Raw genomic sequence first — 7,910 nt, forward strand, 5'->3', positions numbered from 1 at the left:
GGCCTCCCGGGGAGCAGCTGCAGCTGGAGATGTCATTTGTCCTTCACAGATCCAGATGCAGGGCGTCAGAGTTGGAAAGAGTCCCACTCTATCATATGCAAGTCAGGAGGCTAAGGCCCAGAGATGGGGAGGAACTTGCCCAAGGTCACACAGCTTCAGGGTCACAGCAGGAGTTTGGAGTAGCATAGCACTGGGCACAAAGATTTTAAAAAATTTGTTGAATAGTTGGAACCTAGGCCTCCTCAGCTATACCATATCCCCTCCTGGGATTCTTGAATCAAAGAATTTCCATCCCCAAATTAGAAACAGATTGTTGAGGCCTGTCCATAAATTCCTCACTTGAACCTGCAGTGACTAATTCTCACAGGAGTGTAGGATCAAACCCACTGTGGCTATTAAAAATTTAATACAAAGCCCCAGTGCCTTGGGGCAGTCTTTCTTATTAGCCCTGGAACAGGGCGAAGCCTGCAGAGTCAGACTGAGCCAAGAAAGGTAGGGTTGGAGTTTCTTTCCTGGCAGTTTCTGGGGCAGCCCTCTCCCCGTATGCAGGTAGCTTGGGGGGACCTTCAGAAAAAGGCATCTTTTTTCCTGTACCAGCCCCAGTGGTAGACAAAGTGGGGTGCTCCTCAGGCAAAAGAAGCATGGATTAATACAGGCCACCCCATCTCCAAAGAACTCCAGCCCCCAACATTTCCCCCATATAGTTGAAATTCCACCCTTAGTGTGAAGCAGACTCCCGAGTCTCTCAAGGCCTCTGTGAGTGTGTGTGTGACCCACAGGGGAAGAAGGAGTTGGGGGTCCAGACTACTGGTAAATTTTAAGCGATGGGCATGCTTTCGAGCTGGGAGAGTAGGCAAACTGCATAAAAATTGGGAGCCTGGGACCGGAAGCGGGATCTGGGTGATCTGGGTTTGGCAGTGAGGACATAGCAGGGTTGCCTCACCTGCCGAGATTGGTTCATCAAGGGACCAGTAGGACCATGAGGTTGCATGTGGCTGGTGAGCCCAGAAATGCCTTCTTGGCTCCGTCTCCCTGTGAAGTCCCTGGGGAGGTACAAGCTCCAGGACTATTTGTAACTATTATAAGTACCATTCTGTGCCTGGCATTGTCCTAGGCATCAGGGGTAAAGCAACAAAACCCACATGGTTGCCACCCTCCTGGACAATGACAGATGGGAAATACAAAGATCACTCTGTCATCATTGCAGATGTGCCTCAGCCCCCATGCTGAGCTCTTTGGCAAACTAGCCTCCTGGAGGGATCACAGAGCTATGTTTATTATTCATCAGACGTGTATCAACTGTTTCCCACATGCCTCTCCCTCTCTCACGAGCATGTCCAATCCATCAGTGAGTGCTCCCAGCTCTACCTCTAAAACATGCCCCGAATTTGACCAGCTTCTCTGCCTTTGACCCAGATACTGGTGTTGCCTTTTATTCCCTGGATAGCTACTCCCCTGCCTCCACTCTTGTCTCGCTGTAGTCTGTTCTCAGAGGAATAGCCAGAATGATTTGCTCTAAGATGTAAATCACTGATCTCCTAAAACCCTCCGTGGACATCCCATGGCCCCTAACATGAAACATACAGAGGTACCATGGCCCCTAGACAAAACCTTCATTCTCTGTCTCTTGCCCACTGGTCATCTTCCCTCTCTTTCTGTTTCTAGAAGATGACACCTCTTTCCTTTCTTTGCTGCTGCTGCTAAGTCGCTTTAGTCATGTCCAACTCTGTGCGACCCCATAGACGGCAACCAACCAGGCTCCCCCATCCGTGGGATTCTCCAGGCAAAAGCACTGGAGTGGGTTGCCATTTCCTTCTCCAATGCATGAAAGTGAAAAGTGAAAGTGAAGTCGCTCAGTCATGTCTGACTCTTAGTGACCCCATGGACTGCAGCCCACCAGGCTCCTCCATCCATGGGATGTTCTAGGCAAGGGTACTGGCGTGGGGTGCCATTGCCTTCTCCGCTTTCCTTTCTTTGGGTCCCCGCAATTACTGCTTCTTCTTGGAATGATTGCCCCAGCTCACTATTGTCTAGGTCTCAAAGAGGCCCTCCTTGACTGCTTTAACCAAAACCTGCCTGCTGTTACTCATTCTCTATCTCATTCATTTATTTTTATCGTCACAGCACTTACTGAAATTATTAGTAAATGAAATTATATAGTAAATTGAGATTATCTTATTTATCTGTTTCTATATTTATTGTTTGGTCATGTCCAACTGTTTGCGACCCCATGGACACGGAATTCTCCAGGCCAGAATACTGGAGTGGATACCAGGGATTGAACCCAGGTCTCCCACATTGGAGGCTGATTCTTTACCAGCTGAACCACAGGGATTGTCTGTCAATCTCCTTCCACTAGCATGTATAGCCCTTTAGAGCAGGATTTCTATCTTCTTTTTTCACCACTATCTACCTAGCCCCTAGGATCCAGTACCCTGTAATTCCTCAAAAAATTTCTTTGGCCTCATCTTGAATCCATCTACCCATTTATCAGATGAGGAAGTGGAGATTCAGACCAAGGCTAGGACTTGCCTGATGTCATGCAGTCCATCCAGTCATCCATATAAGCTGATCCACAGAAAAGAAGAGGTAGCCAAGTGAGAATATGGGAAAACAGCCAGTGCAAAGGGCCTGAGGTAGGACCACCACAGGAGAGCAAGTAGAAGTTAGGTGAAGAGGAGAGACATGTGAGGTGAGGTGGCCAGGCAAGCAGAAGCCAGACTACCCTGGATTTTACTCTTCCTGAAGCAGGGGTGTGAATTACTCTGCCCACATAGGTAGGGTGCTCAGAGAGCATGGAATCCACGTGACCAATCAGGCACCTGTGGAGAAGCCTGGCATGAGGATGCAGGGGTTGAGCAAGTCCCACTGAGGGTGTTTGCCAGGACATCAGAAGTGCTGTGGCCCCATCTGAGCTCTGTTTCTGTGTGAGGATTGCACCTAGAGCCTGGTTACTGCAAACGAGCCCTCGCTGGGCAGTCACACCGCCGCTGCCTTCTCACCACATGCCAAATTGCTGCACAGTTAGTTACTCATGCCACAGGCTTTGAACCAATTAAGTGAGCAAAGAGGGTGGTTAACAAGGAGTAAACAATTCAAATGCCCATAATTACACTAAGGATTTGCTCTAATACATCTAAGCCAAGAGGTGGGAGTCAGAGCAGGAGAGAACCTGGGGCCTCCTCTTTGTTCTGTAGGTCTGCCCAGCTGAAATCTCTTCCACCCAGCCCACCCTGTCTCCTCTCCTGATATGGCTGTCTCCTGACTTTCTTCTTCTTCTTCTTGGTGGAGGAAGGCATGGATGCTAGATTCTAATCTTTAGGATTATAGCAGAACAAAGCAAAGCTCCTGTTCTCATGGAACTGATATTTTGTAGCCCGCCAGTCTCCTCAGTCTGTGAAACTGTCCCAGCAAGAATACTGGAGCTGGTTGCCATTTCCTCTTCCAGGGGAACTTCCTGAGCCAGGGATCGAACCTGCGTTGGCCAGGCAGATTCTTTACCACTGAGCCACCAAGGGGGCCCTTTAGTCAGATAATCAACAGGTAAATTGCACACATGCTCTGAAGAACATGGAGGGCTCCTGGGATTTGGAGATTACTTTGTATATTGTGTCCAGAAAGGGTCTTTCTGATAAGGTGACATTTGAGCAGAGACCTGAAGGAAGTCCAGAGAAGAGTCATGTAGATATCTTGGGAAGGACAGTTCCAGATGGAGGGTCAGCCAGTGCAAAGGCCCTGAGGCCAAATGAGTTTGCTATATGTGAAGAACAGCAGGAAGGCCAGTGTGGCTGGAGCAGAGAGAGCCATAGCTGCAGACCAGCCACCGGACAGGGTTGGAGCTGGTTCTAGGTAAGAACAGCATGTGCAAAGCCTTCAGGAGAGAGACAAGTGCTTTCTGTTTTTTAAAATATTTTACCTCGTTTGATCCTCAGAATAAAGATGTCAGGCTAAGAAGGATAGATTTCTTTTTTTCCACTCAACAGCTGAGGAGCTGAAGCTCTAGAATGTCTTAACAGTTCAGCCAGGATCACACAGGACTGTCCTGATTCAGGAGCCAAAACCTACAGTTTGCACTGTTTTTTCAGGTCAGATCTGAAGCGCATTCCTTTTGACGCCACGCCACCGTGAGCTTCCAAAACAAGATCGGCTCTCAGGCAAGCCTCTGAATGGGTCACAAAATTCAAAGCAGAACCGAATGAAGCCAAGTTGCCAGGCATGATATAGAAAGCTCTGTTGTGCGTCTATTGAGAGACTTAACACACCCTGTTCTAGTGTAGTAATTTAACCAGTGTGGCTGAAAAACTGAGCTCTCATCTTTTGAATAAACCTTTATAGAAACACTGCAAGTTAGAATCGTGTTTGTGTCAGATCATAACTTATCATTTCTGGAATGAAATTCTCAAATATATGTCCTTTGGAGTTCTTCCAAGAAGCTTCCTACAGAGTTCCAGATGAAGAGAATAACCTAAAAGATAATATCAAGATTGTCCTCCAGAAGACCAGATTCCCCTCCCAGGGACACTGACACAGATTTCATGAAAGTTTTCATAGAATTTTCTTCAGATCTGCCATGTTTGGCATTTGTTTCCATGCCCTTAATATCTACTGAATTCCTGATATTATTGTTATCTGCATTTTTATTATTCAGTTTTCATTTGTCACCATATCAAGTGAAAGTAGCTAGATGGATGGTCACCAAATTCAGTGGGAATGTTGGTGAGCATCTTGTATAGAATATATAGGCTGTGTAAGAAACAAAATTTATTTTGCAGGGCTCAGGTGGGGGGCATCACAAAGAGTAGGGAGGTCACTTAGACCCTGGAGGGATGGCTGTTCAAGAGAAACAAGCCAGGACTTCCCTGGTGGTCCAGTGATTAAGAATCTGCCTGCCAGTGCAGGGGACACAGGTTCAATCCCTGGTCCAGGAAGACCTCACATGCTGCAAGACAACTAAGCCTGTATGCCGCAACTGCTGAGCCCTCACTTCGGAGCCCACGCATTGTAACTACTGAAGCCAGCATGCTGTAGAGCACACGCTCCACAAGACAAGCCACTGCAGTGAGAAGTCCACACACTGCCACTAGAGAACGCCTATGCACAGCAAGGAAGGCCCAGTGCAGCCAAAAAAAGAGAGACAAGCCATAGTCCTGAGAAAGCTATAGGAAGAGAAACACACAGAGGGATTTGAATCTGACTCCTATATTGCAAGTCACAAGGGCAGACACTCTGAATCACAGCATTGATTTGTGATGGAGCTGGTTCCCACACGGGCCACTCCATGGAGCATGATCCAGGGATGTGTTTCTTAATAACTCTAATGACATTGGCAACAACACCAGGGCCACACCTCCAGCAGGCCTGTCTTGGAGTGTTATTCCCGAGCTATAGTGATTGGGGAGCATTTCTGCTTAGTGTTGCACAGCGGTTCTCAAGCTTTCTTTCGTCTCTGTACCTTTACCCTCTCAGTTTATTAGAAATTCGAACTGAGAAGAATATTCTAAAACTTTATGGGGTAACTTAGCTGGTAAAGAATCCATCTGTAATGCAGGAGACCTGGGTTCAATCCCTGGGTTGGGAAGATCCCCTGGAGAAGGGAAAGGCTACCCACTCCAGTACTCTGGCTTGGTGAATTCCATGGACTGCATAGTCCATGTGGTTGCAAAGAGTCAAACACATCTGAGCAACTTTCACTCCCACTCACTCTTTTAAAAATAACAATGAACTCATTGCATATTCACAGAAAGTATCCTTATGAAAAATATTTTCCAAATAAAAAAGTAGGGAGGAGAGTGGCATCATTCTACATTTTTGCAAATCTCTGCAGAAGATACTGGGGTTCTTCCTTCTGCTTGCTGTGATTCCATAAGTCACGTAACTTCTGGAAAATTCCACTGTGCTCTCATGAGAAAATGAGAGTTAGAAAGGCAGGCAAGTTCTTAGTAATTAAAAAAAAAAGTTATTTTGACCTTTTGGACTATGTACAAAGGTCTCTGGAGCCCTCAGGGTTCCCTAGGCCACTGCATGAGAATGGTGGAGTGGTTGCCGCCAACTCTTGGGAGCATTGGACAAGTCAATCAACCTCTCTGTGCCTCAATTTCCATGCTTATAAAATATGGGACAGTAATAACTTTTGTCATCAGAGTCTTATGACAATAAAATGGCTTAAAATGGCTGAAGTGCCTGAAACATAGTAGCAGCTCAATAAATCCTGACTTGTTATGATGAGCCTGTTGAGAGTGGAGCCCGTGGATTCATCTTCCTCCCATACAGAGCATGGAGTAGGCACTCAGGGAATCTGCCAAATAAATGAAGGCATGTGGGAATAATCCCCCGCACGTCAGAGGACTCTGCAGCCCTTCCTGGGACCGAAGGAAGTCGGTTTTCTTGCATACACAAGCAAAACAAATCAGAGAGGCCTGGTGACTCATCACAGTCACTTAGCAGATCAAGTTCACTGAGGCAGTCTACAGAGCACCACCCTCCTCCACCCCCACACCCTACACTTACAGGCACGTGAGCATGCTTGGAATGGGGACCCTGCAGTATCTGCTTTTGTCCTGCTGTGAAATGCACCCTACCTCATGGGCCAGACCACATCTACACAGGACCTCGGTGTGAGATATCTGAGCTCTCTCCTGCCTCTGCCTGCCATACAGAGAGTACATCCAGGTTATGGTTACATATGAACGTATTTGAATATTCACTGCCTCCCCACCTACATCAGGAACCTTCTTGGTCTTTTTTATTTGATGACTGCAGCACCTGGGATATGGTAGGGGTTCTACAAATATTTGGATGTTTATTAAAGGAAAGAAGAAGTGGAATTATGTCTTTTCATTGACAAAAAAGAAAAGGACAACTTGGACAGTTTTTCTAGATAATTAGATGTGAGGGAAAAAAGAGAGAAGAAAAGAGAATGGTAATATGTTAAAACAGAAAGTCAAGCTAAGAGAGGGGGTTGTCTAACCAGAGCCCTGGTTCAACTTAGCTTCTAAAATACTAACAATAATGATAATCACAAGAATGATTTCTAGTTATTGAGAACTTAGCATGTGCCTGGCACCATGCAGAGCACTTTGTCTGAATCACCTCTTTGAACGCTCACAGTCACCCTAGGCAGCACATAATGATGTTATTTGCGCTCACACCCAGGGAATCTGAGAGCCTTGAGAGGCTCAGCCTTGAGAGGTCCCACAGCCAGCGAGTGGCTCAGAGTCATGGTGGTGTGTCACTGTCTTGCAAGGTCTGGAGAGTGGAATGTAAAGGGGAGGTGATGGATGGAGGCTGGGAGGAGATGGCAGCAGGTTGGGGCATCAAGCAGCTGAGATTTGGGCGCTTAGAAGTACAATGTCTCTGGGGCTGGGCATGGTTGAACCAAAGGAAAAGGCTCCTGACTTCTTGATTCTTGGACCTGACACTGACTCAGGTGCAGAGCCTGAGCGTGCCTCATATCCCAAAAGGGAACAGCAGGGCTCAGAGACAGAAAAGGCCTTACCTAAGGTCACACAGCAAGTTAAAACCTATCTCAATCCCTGCCCCTAGCCCAGGGATTTTGGTCTGCCCAGACCCCACTTCTGATAACAGACTCGACCACTTCTGCCTGCCGTGGGGCCAGCTCTCCTGAGTCCCTGACTCCCTGCAGAGAGGGTGGTGTGGGAAGGAGCCAAGCATGGCCTTCACTCCAGGCTTCCCCTCCCAGGGCAAGAAGGGGAGGGTGATGGGGACATGACCAGGCCTGCAGTAGATGCCTGAGGTTCTCTACCACTGCCCCCTAGAACAAAGCTTGGTTAATGAGAGCAAATTACAAGGCCTCTGAGAATGGAATGGGCCATTGGATGGCTGCGGGTGAGGAAGTGGATGGGACAGGGCCCTTCCCTGTATTCTTGCGCAACTCCCTCCCCCAGGGAACA

Source organism: Bison bison, unplaced genomic scaffold (genome assembly GCF_000754665.1).
Source record: "Bison bison bison isolate TAMUID 2011002044 unplaced genomic scaffold, Bison_UMD1.0 scf7180017864291, whole genome shotgun sequence".
Classification (NCBI taxonomy): domain Eukaryota; kingdom Metazoa; phylum Chordata; class Mammalia; order Artiodactyla; family Bovidae; genus Bison; species Bison bison.